Source organism: Solanum stenotomum, chromosome 11 (genome assembly GCF_019186545.1).
Source record: "Solanum stenotomum isolate F172 chromosome 11, ASM1918654v1, whole genome shotgun sequence".
In the NCBI taxonomy this organism is placed as follows: Eukaryota; Viridiplantae; Streptophyta; class Magnoliopsida; order Solanales; family Solanaceae; genus Solanum; species Solanum stenotomum.
This window is the reverse complement of record NC_064292.1, coordinates 28,767,215-28,791,399: the sequence shown is the minus strand read 5'-3', so window position 1 is coordinate 28,791,399 and position 24,185 is coordinate 28,767,215. Positions and strand designations below refer to the sequence as shown.

Below are 24,185 nucleotides of genomic sequence, written 5' to 3'. Positions count from 1 at the left end.
TCTCTTTCCTTATCAAGTTGTTCTTGTGTCATTCTAAAACAAAAAGAAGTGAATTGATCCTCTTGAGTGTACCAAGCTTGATTTATTTTCGTCATGTTATCAAGAAGAAATGAAACCACCTCAAATGATTGCTACATTATTTCCCCTCGTACCAATTGATCAGCCACTCTTTTATTAATCAAATCAAGACTCCGGTAAAAATATTGGAGTAGCAAATCATTTGGTAGCCCATGAGTTGGGCATTTAATTATGAGTTTCTTAAACCTCCCCCACGTTCCATGGATGGGTTCACCTTCCCATCGCTTGAAACTTTGAATGTCATCTCTAAGTTTCATCATCCTTGATGGGGGGGAAATAATCTTGCATTGAATACTATAATCAGCTCCTCCCATGATGTGATGGAATTGTTTGGTAAATCGGCCAACCACTTGCTAGCCTCCCCTGTCAAAGATAGTGGAAATAACGTAAGCCGAATTGACTCTTGTGACACATTCTTGAATGAAAACGGGCTGCACACCTCTATAAAAAAATTTACATGATCTTGCAGGTCTTCATGCTCTATCCCTACATAGAGTCCCCTCATTTGGAGGAGATGAAGAGTCGTGCTAGTGACCTCAAATATTTCATTCCCATCAGTTTGTGGTAGGCGAATTGCACCCATTTCACCTAGTAGAGATAGGTTGTAAACGTTATTGATATCATTGATACCGTCCCGATGGCCTGCTTGGCTACCATTCACCTCTTCTTCACTCATTTTTACTACTATTTAGTCCAACCAACACTACAAAATGCAGTCCGAACCTAATTCAACTACAGCCAACAAATTCACAAGTCAAATCTTTGATACAAGAACTCTAAGTAATGCTACTCCCCGACAGCGGTGGCATTTTGATTAACGTTTCAAAGACACTTCATCCAATTCTAAGTATCAACGATCGCTAGTCAGTATAATAACCCAACTAAATAAGTTGGGGTCGAATCCCATAGAGAGTAGCTTCCTTTGAATTCAAATATGAAAGTATGACAATGACCTTTGCAACTGAGCAACATAAAACTTAAGAGTTTAACAATCAAATTTCAAGATATTGTTACCAATCCACTTCAATTTAACAAGAAACAATCAGATAACAAGAAAATACTTGGGGGGTTGACTAACCAACTGCCGAATTCAACTGAATGGGTAGAAACCCTCCTCATATCTCTTGGAGTTCCAACCTTGATTCTCCCCGGCTTTGAATATCCTGAGGAAGAACCCTCATCAACACTAAACACTCCACATGTCCCCTTGGGATTTCCCACATTTTCTATCATATGCTCTTTTAATAGCTCCATTTGGGTCAACATCTTCTTGATGTTTTCCTCCCTTTCTCTTTCCTTATCAAGTTGTTCTTGTGTCATTCTAAAACAAAAAGAAGTGAATTGATCCTCTTGAGTGTACCAAGCTTGATTTATTTTCGTCATGTTATCAAGAAGAAATGAAACCACCTCAAATGATTGCAACATTATTTCCCCTCGTACCAATTGATCAGCCACTCCTTTATTAATCAAATCAAGACTCCGGTAAAAATATTGGAGTAGCAAATCATTTGGTAGCCCATGAGTTGGGCATTTAATTATGAGTTTCTTAAACCTCCCCCACGTTCCATGGATGGGTTCACCTTCCCATCACTTGAAACCTTGAATGTCATCTCTAAGTTTCATCATCCTTGATGGGGGGAAATAATCTTGCATTGAATGCTATAATCAGCTCCTCCCATGATGTGATGGAATTGTTTGGTAAATCAACACTACAAAATGCTACCATTCCCGATGACCTGCTTGGCTACCATTCACCTCTTCTTCACTCATTTTTACTACTATTTAGTCCAACCAACACTACAAAATGCAGTCCGAACCTAATTCAACTGCAGCCAACAAATTCACAAGTCAAACCTTTGATACAAGAACTCTAAGTAACGCTACTCCCCGATAGCAGCGACATTTTGATTAACGTTTCAAAGACACCTCATCCAATTCTAAGTATCAACGATCACTAGTTAGTATAGTAACCCAACTAAATTAGTTGGGGTTGAATCCCACAAGAGTGCTTCCTTTGAATTCAAATACGAAAGTATGACAATGACCTTTGCAGTTGAGCAACACAAAGCTTAACAGTTCCACATTCAAATTTCAAGTTATTGTTACCAACCCACTCCAATTTAACAACAAGAAACAATCAGAAAACTAGAAAACGCTTGGGGGATTGATTAACCAATTGCTAAATTCAACTGAATGGGTGTATATCATTACCGATAATGCTAATTCGTCGCGGGTAGAATGGACTATAAGTAAAGCAATTTTCTCTCGAACAATTGCCTTGTTTCCGCTAAGTTCTCTCGAACCTCAACACTATCCATAAGCTAACTAGCCCACGTTCTCATCAATTCCACTCTTTCAAGCAAGATACAAAGGTTGGGTCTTGGGTTTCACTTCCTGAAGATGAAACCGTCGAGACCCACTTCTAAGGATGCCAAAATACTACGTTGGTTCTGTACTTCTTTCTCAAGCAAGCACAAAACTCCGAAATCTATCACACCAAAGATGCAATAATGAAGTTAAACCACCATAATAATTTAGACCCGCTTCAGATTAACACCAACAATCACTAATCGATAACACCAATTTAGTAGAATGCAACAATTGGTCACATTATCAAACCCCCCAAGGTTAAGGTTTTAGCCAATCATGGAGAAAAGATGAAAATCAACACCTGCCATATTTTCCATAGCTTGGTAAATGAAATTCAAAATTTACTGAAATCTTTGCTATTATAAAATCTTCAAGTAAAACCTTGAAAAAATCACTTGAAATCCCCAATGGTAATGTTTTTGCTCTCAATCTTTTGTTACTCACGTTTTTGAATGTTTTTCTCTCTCTTGCAAAAATTAATTTATGCAAGTCTGATGTGTGGCTATTTGGAATCAATCGGCGAGGTAAGTCGGGCTTCGCTGACCATTCGGTGACTCGCCAACTTTCCTTTGTCTCACCTTCATATTTTACCTCTTCTAAGTCCAACCATTGTAACTTTCGGTGAGCCACGGATCACTGAGTGGTTCCGCGATATGCCTTTTTTCACTTCATCTCGCCCATTAGCACTTATTTGGATCTCTATCAGCATTTTTGGCGACATTGTAATCCATCGCTGATGCGATCGGCGACGCGCCGAGTGGACTGCTGCTCGTCGAAGCTACCCCTCATCTAGCCTCAGCATTCTGTAACTTTAGGCGGTAGTGTGGCAACTTGGCGAATCACTGAGTGACATCGTTGATCATCAGGCTTGTTTTTCCTTCTCTTTTTTACTTGTGTTATCTCTATTGCCCATTTCTATCCTAACTTTGTTCCTCAATCCATATATCTACAAATTGAGATTTCTACATCACTTGTTGGCACAAAATGAGCATTCAAGGACACTAAATCAGTATAAATAAAGCCCTAAATCAGTAACATCCCCAAAACAACATAATCCGACAGGGAAAATACAAGAATGAAACTCAAATGAAAGATCCATCCTCGACTCATGAGGACTTGCCACAGGCTAGGAAAATAGTTGAATACAAGCTTGAATCTAATGAAGATCACCTCAAACATTGGACCTTACACTTGTGGAAAATGTAGGAAGATATGGGTTAGTACAAATATGCACTAACTATGATAGTCATGCATTAAATCATGAAAACATGCTTAAAAGGACATGTTAGTTGAAAAGTATGCACTTTACCAAGTTTAAGAATCATCATGAAGATTAGTGTAAAAGCATGGGTCATAAGCACATTTAACATATAGATCATCATAGCATAATGGGAACATACCGTAAGTACCCTCAAAGTCTACTTGTGCAATGCATGAGTAAGATACCATAATCCCACCCATACTAAGTAAAGCTTCTAGAGTAAACATAGTTCATAGTTCATGCTCTTGTCATAAGTGGGAATAAGCCTTAACCGACATAGACCATGTGAGCTTAACATGGAATCCATGTTACCCACATCGAAAAGGGTTGTCCTACTTGCCTAAGGTAAGACCATGGCTTGTTAGACTTTAGGTTGATCCACTAGCTAAAGACCTATAGCACACATAATTTATGGAATAAGGAGATTGTTACTAGAAACCCGCCATTTTCTTACATAAGAGCTTCCATATCAAGAGATTGCTTCTAGAAACCCTCCATTTCTGATGGAAGAGCTTCCATCTCATAACAATATCCACTCAATGCTAAGCATCTTTCTCACGGAGTACTTATTAATTCATAACTTGCTTCATTAAGATAGCTAATTAGATTCAATTAGGTGAGAATTGCCTTTCAACCTTAGAATCATCATGCTGTGAGAAAACCTTTCACATTATATTCATTGTGTGTTGATGATTATAGCCTTTCAATCAACACAACAACATCATCATAATCATGAACACTTCACTCTTTAAGAGTTCTTAAAGCATATACATAAATCTCACAATCATGCAAAATTCTCATAATTTGCCCTTTAAGGACCATAGATCATATCCAATCAACACATCTAGAATACTACATTAGACATGGAAATTAACATGATTCAATTAACTAAATCTCCATAAGCATAATCTTATAATACTCTTCCTTCATCAATTCACCCACATCATATGTCATAAATTGGGAATATGGAGATTTCATGGAATCTTGAGAGTTTTCATCATAAAACCATAACAAAACAACAATATAATCATATTATTAAGTAGTTAATACAATAGAAACGTTTTTGAAAAGGAATCCATAACTTGGAGTAAAACCCTAGCTTTTGGGAGAATTACTAGTTTGAAATTGAGTTTGGAGGGACTCCATGGATGAAGAATATCCATGGATGAAGGAATACCATACCTTAGTTGTGATTCTCCAGAGAAATTGAGTGAAAAAGACTTCTTTTTCAAACCCTAGCTTGATTTTCTTCTTCTTCTTCCTTGGAAATCTAGAGAGAAGATTTTGGGGGAAATCGGTTTTGATTTGGGTATTTGGAAGTTAAGAGAAAGAAGACATAATTTGTTGACTTAAAATCTTTATATAGGTGTCCTAATTTAGTTTAAAATGACGTCATTTAATGTTAATTAAAAATGGAAAACCCCAAAACGCCCCTAGGTGTAACTGCAAGAAGGCAGTTTCCAAGCCCCATCCATGCCCACCACTGACGGACCATGGTAGGACCCATGTCCCATGTTGGTGAACCGTGGAAAGGGTTATGGGACTTGTTTTCTAGGGCTTGATCCACGCCCCTCACCCATGAGGTGTGGGTGCCCTCCGTGGGTCACTGCCAGGCAGCCTTTAGCAGGCATTTTCCTCAAAGACCCATGGTTGGTCCTTGGGGTTTAAACTTTGAACTTCTAACATGAAAACCTAAATTTTAAGATACAGGGAGGCACGTACAGGACTCTAAACCCTAACGTCAAGCTCTAGTTTAGCCTACTAGTTTCCGGGGTGTTACAGAGTTATGTTGGAAGAAGTTGTAAACTGGGTAAAGGGATCAAGGGTTTGACCTAGTGTTAATACTATTGATTATAATCCGGGTAATTAGGTCTTGTTTATTGATCCTTGCATTATATTGACTGTTTGTAGAACAAGAACAAGTGGAAAGAATCTGGGAAAGGAAGAATCAAGTTTCTTTGGGGATTCAAGCTTTGTTCGAGGTAGGTGATGATTGTGATTTCATGTTTGTGTGATATATATTTGTAATTGCATTACTGTATTGCATGTATGTATGCGAATATTGCATTATTGATCACACTTAATGTAAATAAGTATGAACGAAAAACTATATGCCATGAATCACCTCTTGATTTTATGAATATGAGAATGTACATGGTGTTTGTGATTGTGACTTGTTGAATTGATCGGGTGTTACATTCAATCACACTAACTTGGATGGGGTACCACATTCCGGCGCATATATGGATCGGGTGTCACATCCGGAACACTAACTTGGATCGAGTACCACATATCTGTACACTAACAGTTTGGGTATGGGTTCCGCGAGAGGACCAATTGTAACACCCCAAAATACTAACAAAGAGTCGCATGTCGATTTACCGTTGCTTAATTACTACAATATGTTTTATTCTCATTTTTGGAACTTGAAATTTTGTCATATTTGCAAACTTGCTTAACATAAATTGAGACAGTCATTTAAGGGATTGTTTTGGGGTATTTACGTAACATTCTAGTTGGAATTATCTATAACTTGAAAGGGAGGTGAGGTATATACATATTGGTATATATGTATACTTTTGGGCAGCAAACCTTTTACTTCTGGGCAGCCAACCTTTGATTTTTGGCTATATCTAGTAAGTGATATCACTTTTATATGATATATTCTCACACCTCCTCTATAAGAATTTGTGTCCTTTAAATCAAAGAAACCTTTAGACTTCCTCTAACCATATTCCTCTCAAAATTTCAAGAAAACCTTGGTCCTTTTGGCTGGAATTCGAGACACACCCTTCTCTTTGGTGTGTAGTCGAAATCTATTTTTTTGAGTTAAGTAGTGTTTAGTACTTTTTGTATATCTCGTTCTGTAAAACTCATTTTTCAGTGAATAAATATGATTTGGAAATCTAATTCGTATACCTACAACTCTTATGTTTATGTACAACACTAATTTAGTTGTTATCGATTCGAAATATGAGACGCAACATAGGACAAGTTCTGTCCAGATTTTGGAATTTTAAATCCTGTATGAACAACTGTCAATGTTTTGAATATATATTTTTGTACAAAATATATTTTGCGATGATTCTTGGTTATTTGGAACATTAAGAGATGTACCTACATCTTTCATGAGGGATATACAGTCCAGTTTTGCCTTTTTCCTTTTCAAATCTAAGTTGCGACATGATGTACTAGACTGGCCAGAATCACTGTTTTGGGAGTATAGTCGTATTTGTATAGGCGAAGCTTACTTGTGATGATAATCCTTTTTTACATCAACATTATTGAGCTACTAGGAATTAAAGAAGTTATTATATTTTATTTTTAAGGTTGTATATACTCGTGAAAAAGTTGAGGACCTTGATACGTTGGTTGGTCTACGGTTTGAACTCTTGAAGTTGTGTTGGACTGTTTCTAAGCTAAGCACTGAGGTTTGTGTATAAACTTGTACTTGTAATCTTTTAACCTGTTGGTATATCTGTAAGTTTATCTTGGTACCTTGGTTACCTCTTGTCACTTTGCATTGCCGTGTTGTTATCCTTTAAGACATTAAAGACACTTATGTAACTCGCCCACTTGTACAGATTGTTTGATCACTTGGCACTCTTTTTGGGACCTTGTCCTTCTTGTGGCTGTGACTTTATCACTATTGGCATGCCTCTTGATTCAGATCATTTGCCATCTTGACTCTGGATTTTTAGTCCATCTTAAGAATGGAAGTTGTCCATTTTAAGTACAAACTAAAAAGCCATTTTTAATATGGTTCTTGGTTCTCTTGATTATTGGGCTTCACCCTTCTTAATACAGGGCGTCGACCCTTCTTGATACATGTTTGTTCTTAGTGTGACGACATGATGTATATATTGGGCGAGCCTTGTTGTTGAATCTCTTGGAAAATGATGCTATGAGCGTTCTTGACATTTGGACTTTAAATTTCGAACTTGAGACTCTTAATATATTGTTTACTTGATTTATTTATTATGTTCAATTGTGCTGCCCATGACTTGAGAAAGGTAGCTTGGTAAATCTGAGGGATCCGAACCTATAGCTTTTACACCACTAAGCTATATGCTTAGCGATAGTTTTTTCTATCATAGGGAATGTTCGAGAGGATGCATGAAGCTGACCATTGGAGATGGGGATTTTGAGAGCCTTAAGGAAGATCACATTTGCATATAGGCATCTATATTTTGTATAAAACTTGGGACTTGTACATGATCTATGTATTGTATATTTACATGAAATTTTGAGGGCTAATTTGATCATGTCACCATGGGTTGTAATAAGTATTGCTATATGTTTTGTTCTTTTGGGGTGAGTAAACTCAAGTCTTGTAATATACTAAATTTACTATTTATTTTGAATGTTTGGATGAAGCATGAACCAACTAATTTTGGTACTCGGAAGTTGGTAATATCCTTTTTATATCACTTTGAAGTGTGAGGATAATATATGCATGAAAATCTCGTAAGTTATTTGCTTAGATTATCTTGGAAGGGTTTTTCCGCCATAAGTTAAAATTCTACGTAGTTTTAATTTGACGCAAATGAATGTTCAAATGGGCACGATGCACATCCATAACTATTTTATTTATTTTTTAAAACCTAATCCCCCTACTAGATTTTAATCAATACTCCCTACTTTAATCTCTTTTAAATGTCGCAGGTATTAAAGTAGATTCTTTATTGAGTGGTAGTATCCTTCCGAAAGGGTCGCTACACCAATGACTTGGCATATTTGTATATATTTTAGATTGTGAAATTGTACGTTTTTCATAAGTGATAATTGATATTGTATATGTTCGGTGTTTGCATGTTTATTATGTTGTAATGACTTATATATGTTGCACTTATTGGGATAGCTGTGTGATCCTACAGTGGTTGTGTACTGATACTGTACTTGCTCTTTCTTTGTTGAGTACAGTGTATCTTCAGGAGGCTACTGACAGACCTCGTTTAGAAGACCAGTGATCGATTTGAATTAAAGGGTAAGCCAGTTCTTCTGGGCTGCCATGAGTTCTCTATTGTTTATGTCCACTTCCTTCAGACTAAGACTAGTACTTTAGATTTCTTATGTTTAGTTTGGGTTGTACCCATTTTCTTAGACTTGTCATTAGTAGGTGTTTTGATACATTGAATTTCAGGTTCTAGGCATTAATTCCGCAATCATTGTTAGACTTTTGGAGTTTATGGGAACTCTACTTTATTTTTGCAATTAAACCTGCTTACGTATCTTTAAATGTTTAGACTTTGGGGTTAGTTGGTTAGTAGTAATGGTTTTCCCACCATAGGGCTAGTGTGGGTGCCAATCACGATGGTCTGGGTCGTGACAAACATCCTTCTCACTTATGCACAAACTCTAAAAAATGATTGGAAAAAAACTATATAATAAAAAATAAATTATACTACTCTAATAAATATAAAGTTTATATAAAGATAAAAATGTAAACATTAAAAATTTGAATGATCTCTTTCAAAATTACAAATTTAAAAACTTTAAATTTTTATTGAGTAACTAACAATATTATCATGGTTATTTCTTTTTCTAAAATTAATAGGCAGTTTAAAACTTCCCATTACATTTCCACTTATTCATAAACTATAAAAATAGATTAACAAAAAAAATTAATAAATTGAAAAAAAATTATATTACGAAAAAAAATATTTAAAATTTATTTGTATACTCACTTAATATAATTTACTACAATAGAGTAAATCACGTTTTTACCCCTTATTAATTGCTACAACAAAATTAATTTTTATCTCCTATAATGATTAAATTAATTAATTTATCTCCAATTTTTACTGCAATTAATTTTAAAAGTTATTGAGCTCAGTTTCAAATTTGTGTACAAAAAAAATCAATTCCTCCTGAAAGTGTACAATCTCTTCTCATAAATAATAGGCACATAATAATTCACTTATCTCCACTCAAAATAATTAACACGAAAAATTAAATAATGTTTTTTTAATATTGAGTAATTATAAAAATAAAAATGGATATTTGTTTTAAAAAACTAAAGGTTCAAGAAAATAAAATGTGCAACATATAAGTGGATTATTTAATTATGGATATGAATAGTACATATTCTTAGGTAAAAAATATTAATTTTGAAAGGACTTAGCTTAAAATTCAAAATTTATTTACTTTTAATATTTTCATCCATATTTATTATTAGGGGGAAATATCTGTTATTATTCTATTTATATATATCTAATAGGAGATGAAATACAATTACTACAAATAAAATAAAATTTATCATTGAATCACTAAATATAATTTAAATTTTTAAAAGAAAAATAAAAGTTTCAAACATATAAAAACAATATATCTAATATATATTTTTATTAACAAAAATAAATATATTCAAACATAACAGTTGTGACCACTTGACTTCTTTTTATCATAAAAATAAATTATAGTGTTATACAAAAAAAGTTATTTCTTTTGTTTATTGTATTTTTATTTTTATTTTGGTTATTTACAGTGCATAAATATAATGAAATTTAATTTTAAAAAATACTATTTATATGTAAAATCAAGGAATTGCTTCACTATGTGAATTTAATTAATTTCAATAATAAATATGAATGTATTTAATTAATTATATATTAAATTATATTTTCATGTTTGTATTAAATATTAAATAATAATTAATAATTATAATTTAATAATCTTTTTCCATTAATAATTTGACTCGAGTTAAAATCAGTAAATAATATTTTTAAAATTTGTAGTTTTGAATTATACATGTATAAACCATTTAAATTTATTTTTTTAGTTTTATAGTATTAAATATTTCATGTTAGAGATGGAATTTGATTTTTTTTATAAGAAAAAAAAACTTTTTTAGTAGCTTAGCATAAATATATTGTAACATAAAAATGTAATTGATCATAACTATTAGAACAATATTATACCAAAAAAGTTATATATTGTATCTTTAAGTTAATATGATCATATAAATAGTAATAATATAATATTATATTCCCTCCGTTTCAAAAAGAATGACCTCCTTTCCTTTTTAGTCTGTTTAAAAAAGAATGACCTCTTTCCTTTTTTGGTAACATTTTAATTTCAGCTTTCCAAGTGATATGTTTAAAGCCACAAGATTGAAGAGCAGTTTAGTACATTTGACATAACTTTAATTTAGGACCACAAAATTTAAAAGTCTTCTTTATTTTCTAAAACTTCGTGCCAAGTCAAACCAAGTCACTCTTTGTAAAACGGATGGAGTACTATTTAAATATTATATTAACAAGTAAATAAATTTTATCTATTTAAAAATATATTAACAAGTAAATAAATTTCATAATTTAATTTTACTTTAATAATTATGACATTTAAAAATATTTGCGCAACACACGGATATAAATACTAGTATAAGACTATAAGAATCTTAACACTAACATGAGAATTATCCTTTAGCATAATAGGCTTTCTCAAGCCATAAAGTAAGAGGATTAGATACCAAAATTTTGGGGGTACAAAATCTATATCTATATATATAAAATAAAGGAGAAACATAGACAATGTGATGTGATACCTCTCTATGGCCTTCATTCATATTTATTTTTTTTCTCTTTTTTTTTATTTATCATTTTTCCTTATTTAAATCAATTATTTTATTATAGAAGTAATTTACTTAATTTAATACAAATAAATATTTTATTAATGGAGGTACATTTACAATAAAAACTCTTCACATGCCTAAAACCTATTCATTTTCTATCTCCTTTCAAGAAAAAAATTTACTTCATTATTTTCATGAATTAATCAATTGGGTAGTAATTAAAATAGTATTGCACTAATTATATTTCATGAGTTACAAAAAATCTTCATCTTTTTGCATTCTCCACTTAAATAGTATTACATCTAATTATATTTCATGAGTTGCAAAAAACCTTCATCTTTTTGCATTCTCCACAAAATAACATGTCTTCTCTACTTCCTTCTACCTAATTTATTATGACTTAGCCCCTCTATAAATAGCATTCATCCTTAGCTATGTTGGATGTTCATTTTCATTTTCATTTTCATTTCCTCCTTCTTTAGTATATAATATTATATTATATTTATCTTTTATTATTCGTTTTTTTCTCTTTCATTTTTTCAAAGGATTTAAGGACATCAAGGGTTGAAATCAACGAGAAAGGAGCTTTCGGTAACAATGGACACGAACCCAAGACAAGGTCAAACACAGAGCCTACGAGACCTATTATTTTGAGTGGAACTTTTTTATTCTAGATAGCACTAATTTATTGCATTCATTTTTATTTGTTTTGTATAAATTTTTATTTAATATATAGTAAATCAAGTAAAGTAGATATAGAAGAGGAGGTGTAGCATGTCTTGACATATAACTTTGATCAATAATCATATTTATTTTTTTCTCCTTTTTATTTGATTTTCCATTTATTTCTTATAAATCTAAATATTAGAAAAGTGTTGTGATATTTCTCTCTGGTCAATGATCGTATATTCACACACACAAGAAATGTTTGACGATAAAATTATTTAAAATAACAAACGATTATCATCTCCTATTTGCATTCGTCAAGTGGTCTATCACCTTGTATTTTTTTTAATTTTTTTTTTACATTTACATTAATTTTCTATGTTTTCTTACTCAATGGTGATTGGTTGTCTTTACTTACAAATTATTTATATCATTTATTTTTAATAGATGATGCCAAAGTTATAGAAATTTGCATGAATGATTAAAAAGTGCTTGATTAATAAAAAATAATTTTCTTTTATTAAATTGGTGATATCAACTGTTTAGTCATATATTATTATTATTTTTATGATAAAGTATGGACAAAATTTCATGAATAACATTTAAACAAAAAGAAAGTAACACTTAAATAAGAGTGACTGGTGAGAGGACTTACGAGACACATTTTTTACCAATGAATGTTGACTTCATTGATAGATTGTCTATTTCCTCTATACTATGATAAATTGTTCATCTTCTATATAAAATGAATGTTGATTTTATAATAGATTGTTCTTTAAAATCTATAATGTGCAAAAAGTTATGCAATTGGTTGAATTTATTTTTGCTTTTAATTTTCATATATTTCTAATTTATTTTTTCATGTATGCCTCATATTATTAACTTATCTTATTTTGATATTATGAAAATAACGTATTTTATCTCGATTAAATTTAAAAAAATAAAATCAATATGTAAATATATTTTGCAACCGCGCATAGCGCGAATAAGTTCACTAGTTATACAATAAATGGGTTTTGTCCTATGAACATCTTCAATCAACAACAAAAAAACGAAAGATATAGAAATAATTGAATTAAGAAGAATAATATGGGATAAAATATTTAGCTTTGAAGAATTAGAACTACCGGCCCAAACCTGGTATGAAATAGATGAAATAAATATAGACCTAGAACGAATTGATATTAGCGATCTAGAATTAGAATACTCAGACTAATGATAAACTACGAATGCCTCCAATATTGGCAAGCAACTATTGAAAATATAACCTTATTAGGAGACCAAATAAAAGAAAATATAGAAATATATCAAAGAACCCAAGATATACAATATATAGAATATATTCTAGAAAATATAAAAGAAATAATTAGATTAATACCCTTGAAAAAAGAATATTATGATAAAGCCTTCTATACCTAAAAGCATGACAAATTCCGCCCCAAAAAGGAATGACAGAAACACCAGGATATATAGAAAGAACACTTATAGGAACAGTAAAATTATGGCTACAAAATTTATCAGATGAAAGTTTAAAAACTTTAAGAAGTAATAAAAAATTTGATGGTGAAATAGCTACTACAACTATGGAAATATTATATAAGTATGAAGTAGCTATAAGAAACGAATTTAGTAGTATGACAACAGAAGTAGAAGAACAAAATAAAGAAAAAATCATCAACCGGAATCTAATGACAAAATTAGCAATATGTAATATGTGTTATATTGATGAATATACATGTGCATTTAGAGAATACTATTATAAAGGAACATATAGCATAGAAGAAAGTAAAGAAATAAGAAAATTATATTTTACTAAATTACCAGAACATTTCAATTCAAAAGTAATAAAAAGTTGGAATGAAGCAGGATTAACAGATACCTTAGGAACTAGAATGAAATTCTTACAACGATGGTTTATGGAACTATGTGAAAAACATAAAGAAGAAATAAAAATGGAAAAAATATTGGTAAAAAACTTAGCATGTTGCAAAAATAAAACAGCACCCCCAATTCTATTGTACAGATAGATACTATAAAAAGAAATATAATAAAAAATACAGATCAAAATATAAATATAAAAAACCAAGAAGAAGATACTATGTAAAAAACTATAAAACTAAAAGACCATATAGACCAAAAAAAAAATTAATAGAATGTACTTGTTACAATTGTGGAAAATTAGGACATATAGCAAAAATTTGTACATTAACTAAAAATTCAAAGAGAAAACAAATATCAGAAATACTGGTAGACAATGAAAAATATACACAAATAGAGTACATAGATTATGAATTAGAAAGTGAAGATAGTATATATGAATTATTAGAAAACGAAACAGACGAAATGGAAAACAATTCAGTAATAGAATCAGATAACGAATACTATATCAATGACTGAAACAGATATACAAATAATAACTAAAGAAAAATATCAAGATGAAGAATCGGCAGTACAAAAAATAATATTTGATAATAATATATTTGAACAAATAAAAGGAAAAGAATTAGACCTAAGCGTAGAAAAAATATTAGAAATACCAATAGTAAGAAATTGGTTTAAACGACAAAAAAAAGAATATTATGTAGTAAGTCAAAGAGAACATATCATAGATTGCAAATATACCAAAGGAAAGGCTAAAATACCAATAATAAACAAACGAATAATCAATAAAGAAATACAAGATATTAAGGCTAAAAATCCAATTAAATATGTACATTTAGGAGGAACAGAGATATTAATAAAAACATATTTTAGAGAAGGAATAAATACACCCATAAAAATATAATTAACAGATGATTGGATCATACAACCTATAGAAAAAAAATATAATAAGTGCAGTAAAAGGTAACCTCATATACCAAAATTTTAAATTCATAATAAGTGCTAACTACTCAGTAGCAATAAATGACATGAATATAGATAAATCACTAGTATTATATTGGAAAATGTCAAGGATAGAACTAGCCCTAGGAAGTAAAATTTACAGCTAGATGTAAAAACTTGAATGTTTTAACAACAAAACATAAGATAACAACAAAAAATAAAATAAATAAAATAGAAATAGAAAATCCTTTTAAGAGAATAGTTACCGTCATAAGTCATAGATAATAATGACTATAGTTATAACGAGATTGACATAGAAGAAGATTTAGAAATAATAAAAGAAAGATTAAGCACATCAAAAAGAATAAACTATGAAATAATCCAAATATCATAAAAAATGAGTACCTCAAGAAGAATAGATAAAACTCCACAAAAATCAATAGAAGAAGAAATAAAACCATATCATTATTACATAACGGGAGTAATAGAGCAACGAAAATATCTAATATTAATAAATACAGGACAAGAAGAAAACTATATTACAAGAGAATTAGTAACAGAAGATGAAATAATTACTACTGAACAATTATGCCCTGAACTACCAAAGGCATTAATATATACCGAAGAAACTATAGAAAAGGAAATAATCATTGGAAGAGTACCAATAGTAATAAAGTTTAAAGTATATCAAGGAGATAAAAATATCACTTTAGGAATAAAATGGTTAGAACAAAGAAAACCATATAATTTAGAAGACAATCAGTTAACAATAAATTATAATAATAAGAAGATAATCATAAAAAGAACTTTCTTATGATAAAAACATGAAAATATATATACTTGCAAAAATAATAATAGAAGGATATTACAACAGATATTATACACCAATGATAGACACAGGAGCAGAAGCTAACATATGTAAATACAATTGCTTACCAGAAGATAAATGGGAAAAATTAAAAACACCGATAATAGTAACAGGATTTAATAATGAAGGAAGCATGATCACATATAAGGCAAAAAATATAAAAATACAAATATGGGATAAAATATTGACTATAGAAGAAATATTTAACTTTGAATTGACCACAAAAGATATGGTATTGGGAATGCCATTTTTAGAAAAATTATGCCCACATATAATAACAAAAACACATTGGTGGTTCACAACACCATGTAAACAAAAAATAGGAGCAAAAAGAGTGAATAACAAAAAACGAAAAACAACAGAATGGATAGAAGGTAGTGAAAAAATTACACAAAAATTAGAAAATATAAAAAAGAAGACCCTAAAATAGAATTAATTATATTCTCTATAGATAAAGTAAAAATAATCCAAGATAAGTTAGAATTATTATATAGTGAGGATCCTTTACAAGGATTGGAGAAACATAAAACAAAAGTAAAAATTGAGCTAATTGATAATAATAGTATAATAACCCAAAAACCATTAAAGTATAATTTTAATGATTTAACCGAATTCAAGATACAGATAAATGAATTACTAGAAAAAGGATATATACAAGAAAGGAATAGTAAGCATACAAGCCCAACATTTATTGTAAATAAACATAGTGAACAAAAAAGAGGAAAAAATAGAATGGTTATTGACTATAGAAATTTAAATGCAAAAACTAAAACATATAATTACCCAATATCCAATAAAATATTAAAAATAAGACAAATACAAAGATATAATTATTTTAGCAAATTTGACTGCAAATCCAGATTCTACCACTTAAAGTTAGAAGAAGAATCTAAAAAACTTACAGTATTTACAGTTCCACAAGGATTTTATGAATGAAATGTATTACCATTTGAATAGAATTCTTAGGAATACAAATAGACAAAAATGGTATAAAAATGCAAACACATATAGTACAAAAGATAATAAATTCTGAAGAACAAATAGATACAAAAAAGAAATTACAATCGTTTCTAGGATTACTAAATCAAGTCAGAGAATATATACCTAATTTAGCAGAAAATTTAAGACCATTACATAAAAGATTAAAGAAAGATGTAGAATATCATTTTGATAATAAAGATCAAGAACAAATACGAAAAATAAAATCATTATGTAAAAAATTACCTAAACTATGCTTTCTAGATGAAAATGGAAAATTCACCTATATGGTGGAATCAGATGCAAGTGAAATGAGCTACGGAGGAGTATTAAAATATAGATATAATAAGGAAAAAGTATAACACCATTGCAGATATTATTCAGGAACATTTACAAATCCCGAAATAAAATGAAAAATAAATAGAAAAGATTTATATTCAATATATAAATGTTTATTAGCTTTTGAACCATATATTGTGTATAACAAATTTATTGTAAGAACAGGTAATACGCAGGTAAAATGGTAGATAACAAGAAAGGTACAAGATTCAGTAACAAACCAAAGAGATACGAAGACTAGTATTGCATATATTAAATTTTACATTTACAATAGAAGTAATATGTACTGAGAAGAATGTTATTGCAGATTACATCTCAAGACAAAGCTACCCAAACTGAGAAAGAAAATACTATAGAAGAAATAATTAAAGCCATGAACCTACTTTGCACAAAAGTAGAAAATATTGACAAAGAGCTACAACAAATAAAAAGTCAGCAACATGATTATAAAAATGCTGAGCTAAGTCGATCAGAAGACTTAAAAATTCCAGAGCTACAAGGTGACGTTGGGAAACACCTAAAAACCCATAATGATTTGTTACATGCAGCTACAGGAAGCACATCTACAACAAAAGAAGAAAATAGAACCAGATATTCTAATACTAATATGAATAAAATATCTGAAAAATCATTTATGCCAAAAGAACCAAAAAGATCCATTATTCATACCACCTCAGCTAAATACATATAAAGAAAGCCTAGGACAAAACAAAAAGACTTATAACCATATAACCAGATCCTACATAGAAAACCCATAAAATATAGACTTTTCTGAACCAGAATCCAAGATCCAAAAATACAAAAAAATCCCATGAAGATTATATTACACAAAATCTACAGGGATATAATAAACTGATTGCACAACTGGGAACACGTACCAATCTAGTAGGAACTTGCTACATCTCCTGTATATACCCAAACAGGAGATGAGATATCAGCAATACCAGAGTTACACAAGGCATTTATGCATTATAAAAGAATAACTAAAGGAACACTCGTTTATATAAAGTTCTATTCAGCACCAGTAGAAATATTTTATGATGAAATAAAATCTATCATACAAGTTATAAAAATCGAATTAATCAGGAAAATGATAATACCAGAAAAAATAGAACGACAAGACGAGATACAAAAAGTAGAGATACCAGAATTTTATGCCAGAAAGCGAATTATTGGAATAGCTACTATTTTAAACGAATTAACAAACAATTATTTAAATGAAAATTTTGTATGAAACTATTATGCAAGAGAGCAAACTATGATATATTCAAATTCTAGAGAAGTTAGAGAAGCAGATATGGAAGAAATACGACAATGGAAATTCAATTTATTTATGATTATGCGTAGCTAAATCTATTGATTCATGAATATCATAGCATGATAAACTTTTAATAAGCTTAATATCCATTGTCGTATTTCTTCCATATCTGCTTCTCTAACTTCTCTAGAATTTGAATATATCATAGTTTGCTCTTTTGCATAATAGCTCCATACTGACTTTCCATTTAAATAATTGGTTGTTAATTCGTTTAAAATAGTAGCTATTTCAATAATCCGCTTTCTGGCATAAAATTCTGGTATCTCTACTTTTTGTATCTCGTCTTGTCATTCTATTTTTTCTGGTATTATCATTTCCCTGGTTAATCCAATTTTTATAACTTGTATGATAGGTTTAATTTCATCATACAATATTTCTACTGGTGTTGAATAGAACTTTATATAAAAGAGTGTTCCTTTAGTTATTCTTTTATAATGCATAAATATCGTGCGTAACTCTGGTATTGCTGATATCTCATCTCCTGTTTGGGTATATACGGTATTTAATAGTCCATAGTTATAGCAAGTTCCTACTAGATTGGTACTTGTTCCCGGTTGTGCAATCAACTTATTATATCCCTGTAGATTTTGTGTAATATAATCTTCATGGGATTTTTTTATATTTTTGAAACTTGGATTCTGGTTCTGAAAAGTCTGTATTATATGGATGTTTTCTATGTAGGCTCTGCTTATATGGTTGTAAGTCTTTTTGTTTTGTCCTAGGCTTTCTTTTATATGTATTTAGCTGAGGTGGTATGGATAATGGATATTTTTGGTTTTTTGGCATAAATGGTTTTTCAAATATTTTATTCATATTAGTATTAGCATATCTGGTTCTATTTTCTTCTTTTGTTGCAGATGTGCTTCCTGTAGTTGTATGTAATAAATCATTATGGGTTTTTAGGCGTTTCACAACGTCACCTTGTAGCTCTCGAATTTTTAAGTCTTCTGATCGACTTAGCTCCGCATTTTTATAGTCATGCTGCTGACTTTTTATTTGTTGTAGCTCTTTGTCAATATTTTCTACTTTTGTGCAAAGTAGGTTCATGGCTTTGAGTATTTCTTCTATAGTATTTTCTTTCTCAGTTTGGGTAGCTTTGTCTTGAGATGTAATTTGCAATAACATTCTTGTCAGTACATATTATTTCTATTGTAAATGTAAAATTTAATATATTTAATACTAGTCTTATACCTTTCTTGTTATCCACCATTTTACCTGTGTATTATCTGCTCTTACAATAAATTTGTTATACACAATATATGGTTCAAAAGCTAATAAACATTTATATATTGAATATAATTCTTTTCTATTTGTTTCCCATTTCATTTCGGAATTTGTAAATGTTCCTGAATAATATCTGCAATGGTGTTCTACTTTTTCCTTATTATATCTATATTTTAATACTCCTCCGTAGCTCATTTCACTTGCATCTGATTCCACTATATAGGTGAATTTTTCATTTTCATCTGGAAAGTATAGTTTAGGTAATTTTTTACATAATGATTTTATTTTTCGTATTTGTTGTTGATCTTTATTATCAAAATGATATTCTACATCTTTCTTTAATTTTTTATGTAATGGTCTTAAATTTTCTGCTAAATTAGGTATATATTCTCTTACTTGATTTACTAATCCTAGAAACGATTGTAATTTCTTTTTTGTATCTATTTGTTCCTCAGAATTTATTATCTTTTCTACTATATATGCTTGCATTTTTATACCATTTTTGTCTATTTGTATTCCTAAGAATTCTATTTACTTTTTCATTATATCTGCTTTTTTTTTACTCAGGCTTATACCTGAGTATTCTATGATATGTACAAATTTTTCTAATAATCTTATATGTTCATCTTGTATTTTAGAATATAATAATATATCATCAATGTATACTATACAATTTTCTAGTTGTTTAAAGTAGTTATCCATAAAGTGTTGATATCTACCTGGTACATTTTTATATCCAAATGGTAATACATTTCATTCATAGAATCCTTGTGGTACTGTAAATACTTTAAGTTTTTTAGATTCTTCTTCTAACTTGAAGTGGTAGAATCCTGATTTGCAGTCAAATTTGCTAAAATAATTATATCGTTGTATTTGTCTTATCTTTAATATTTTATTGGGTATTGGGTAATTATATGTTTCAATTTTTGCATTTAAATTTCTATAGTCAATAACCATTCTATTTTTTCCTCTTTTTTGTTCATTATGTTTATTTACAATAAATGTTGGGCTTGTATGCTTACTATTGCTTTCTTATATATATCCTTTTTCTAGTAATTCATTTATATGTATCTTGAATTCGGTTAAATCATTAAAATTATACTTTAATGGTTTTTGGGTTATTATACTATTATTATTATCAATTAGCTCAATTTTTACTTTTGTTTTATGTTTCTCTCATCCTTGTAAAGGATCCTCACTATATAATAATTCTATCTTATCTTGGATTATTTTTACTTTATCTATAGTTAGTTCTATTTAAGGGTCTTCATCTTTTATATTTTCTAATTTTTGTGTAATTTTTTCACTACCTTTTATCCATTCTGTTGTATTTCGTTTTTTGTTATTCACTCTTTTTGCTCCTATTTTTTGTTTACATGATGTTGTGAACCACCAGTGTGTTTTTGTTATTATATGTGGGTATAATTTTCCTAAAAATGGCATTCTCAATAGCATATCTTTTGTGGTCAATTCAAAGTTATATATTTCTTTTATAGTTAATATAATATCCCATATTTGAATTTTTATATTTTTTGCCTTATATGTGATCATGCTTCCTTCATTATTAAATCCTGTTACTACTATCGGTGTTTTTAATTTTTCCCATTTATCTTCTGGTAAGCAATTGTATTTACATATGTTAGCTTCTGCTCCTGTGTCTATCATTGGTGTACAATATCTGTTGTAATATCCTTTTATTATTATTTTTGCAAGTATATATATTTTCATGTTTTTATCATAAGAAAGTTCTTTTTTTTATTATCTTCTTATTATTATAATTTATTGTTAACTGTTTGTCTTCTAAATTATATAGTTTTACTTGTTCTAACCATTTTATTCCTAAAGTGATATTTTTATCTTCTTGATATATTTTAAACTTTATTACTATTGGTACCACTCCAATGATTATTTCCTTTTCTGTAGTTTCTTTGGTATAAATTAATGTCTTTGGTAGTTCAGGGCATAATTGTGCAGTAGTAATTATTTCATCTTCTGTTACTAATTCTCTTGTAATATAGTTTTCTTCTTGTCCTGTATTTATTAATATTAGATATTTTCGTTGCTCCATTACTCCTGTTATGTAATAATGATATGGTTTTATTTCTTCTTCTATTGATTTTTGTGAAGTTTTATCTATTCTTCTTGAGGTACTCATTTTTGATGATATTTGGGGTATTTCATAGTTTATTCTTTTTGATGTGCTTAATCTTTCTTTTATTATTTCTAAATCTTCTTCTATGTCAATCTCATTATAACTATAGTCACTATTATCTATGACTGTAACTATTCTCTCAAAAGGATTTTCTATTTTAATTTTATTTATTTTATATTTTGCTGTTATCTTATGTTTTGTTGTTAAAACATACAATTTTTTACAGCTAACTGTAAATACTTTTCTATCTGGGGCTAGTTCTATCCCTAACATTTTCCAATATAATACTAGTGATTTATCTATATTCATGTCATTTATTGCTACTGAGTAGTTAGCACTTATTATGAATTTAAATTTTTGGTATATGAGGTTATCTTTTACTGCACTTATTTATACTCATTTCTATAGGTTGTATGATCCTATCATCTGCTAAGTATATTTCTATAGGTGTATTTATTCCTTCTCTAAAACATTCTTTTATTAATATCTCTGTTCCTCCTAAATGTACATATTTAATTGAATTTTTAGCCTTAATATCTTGTATTTCTTTATTGATTATTCGTTTGTTTATTATTGGTATTTTAGCCTTTCCTTTGGTGTATTTGCAATCTATGATATGTTCTCTTTGACTTACTACATAATATTCTTCTTTTTGTCGTTTAAACCAATTTCTTATTGTTGGTATTTCGAATATTTTTTCTACGCTTAGGTCTAATTCTTTTCCTTTTATTTGTTCAAATATATTATTATCAAATATTATTTTTTGTTCTGTCGATTCTTCATCTTGATATTTTTCTTTAGTTATTATTTGTATATCTGTTTCAGTCATTGATATAGTATTCATTATCTGATTCTATTACTGAATTGTTTTCCATTTCGTCTGTTTCGTTTTCTGACAATTCATATATACTATCTTCACTTTTTAATTCATAATCTACGTACTCTATTTGTGTATATTTTTCATTGTCTACCAATATTTTTGATATTGTTTTTTCTTTGAATTTTTAGGTAATGTACAATTTTTTTTCTATATGTCCTAATTTTCCACAATTGTAACAAGTACATTCTGTTACTTTTTTCTTTGGTCTATATGGTCTTTTAGTTTTATAGTTTTTTACATAGTATCTTCTACTTTGTTTTTTATATTTATATTTTGATCTGTATTTTATATTATATTTATTTTTATAGTATCTGTCTATACAACCGAATTGGGGTGCTGTTTTATTTTTGTAACATGCTAAGTTTTTTACCAATATTTTTTCCATTTTTATTTCTTCTTTATGTTTTTTCATATAGTTCTATAAACCATCGTTGTAAGAATTTCATTCTAGTTCCTAAGGTATCTGTTAATCCTTCTTCATTCCAACTTTTTATTACTTTTGAATTGAAAGGTTCTGGTAATTTTGTAAAATAAAATTTTCTTATTTCTTTACTCTCTTCTATGCTATATATTTCTTTATAATAGTATTCTCTAAATGCACATGTATATTCATCTATATAACACATATTATATATTGCTAATTTTGTCATTAGATTCCAGTTTATGATTTTTTCTTTATTTTGTTCTTCTAATTATGTTGTCATACTACTAAATTCGTTTCTTATAGCTACTTCGTATTTATATAATTATTTCCATAGTTGTAGTAGCTATTTCACCATCAAATTTTTTATTACTTCTTAAAATTTTAAACTTTCATCTGATAAATTTTGTAGGCATAATTTTACTGTTCCTATAAGTGTTCTTTCTATATATACAGGTGTTTCTGTCATTCCTATTTTGTTATCTATTAATTGTTTTGATATATATTCCATCCATAATTGTATTGTTTAATTTATATCTACAACATAGTCTAAATCTAAAAAATTATGTTGTTCAGTTATTGGTTTAGGTGTCCATTTTTTATTCAATCTTTTATCCCACATAGTTTTTTCTCTATCATATTGTCCATAGTTTGTATTATAGTATTTTGGATTTTTTGGATTTCTTACTCCTGATGTACTTGGTTTTTCATCCATGTCTACGTCTCTTGTATTTACTTCTAAATTCTTTGTATCTATGTTTGCTAAAAGTTCCGTATATGTTTCGCTTGTTTCTGAATGTTGTTTTTCTAGATCATCATTATTTATTTCATCAATTCCTATTTCAGGTAGATTATCTTGGTTTTCTTCTTTTTCTTCTAGTTCTTCTAATTGTAATTTTTCTTTAAATTTATTTATCTCGTTTGCTAATTTTGTTTTTTGATCTTTCGCTTTTTGTTTAATTTCATACATTTCTTTCATATTGCCAGCTCTTTTTCTAGTTCTATTATTTTAGTATTTTTTACTTCTTCTAATTGTTGTACTTCCTTTTTTACTTGTTGTTTTATTTTTTCAATTTCTGTTTTTTTATCTATTTCTTCATTTTCTTTTGTTATTCTTATCATAGCAGTTAAACTATCTTCTATTTTTACTGTTTCTTTATCTATTATTAAACTTAGATTGTCACCTATTTTCTTATATCTTCTTTCTAGATTAGAAAATATTATCTTTATTTTT

At 29.2% G+C, this 24,185-nt stretch overlaps 1 non-coding gene and 2 pseudogenes across 1 annotated transcript; 2 read left to right on the top strand and 1 right to left on the bottom strand.

The window, feature by feature from the left end:
• Positions 1–225: 225 nt before the first annotated feature.
• On the top strand, positions 226–332 carry LOC125846173 (small nucleolar RNA R71). The gene has a single exon (XR_007444332.1). It is a non-coding gene; the product is annotated as a small nucleolar RNA R71 (small nucleolar RNA).
• A 16,919-nt stretch (positions 333–17,251) lies between these two features.
• On the top strand, positions 17,252–18,307 carry LOC125845814 (uncharacterized; annotated as a pseudogene).
• A 2-nt stretch (positions 18,308–18,309) lies between these two features.
• Positions 18,310–19,399, bottom strand: LOC125845813 (uncharacterized; annotated as a pseudogene).
• Between the last annotated feature and the right edge of the window lie 4,786 nt (positions 19,400–24,185).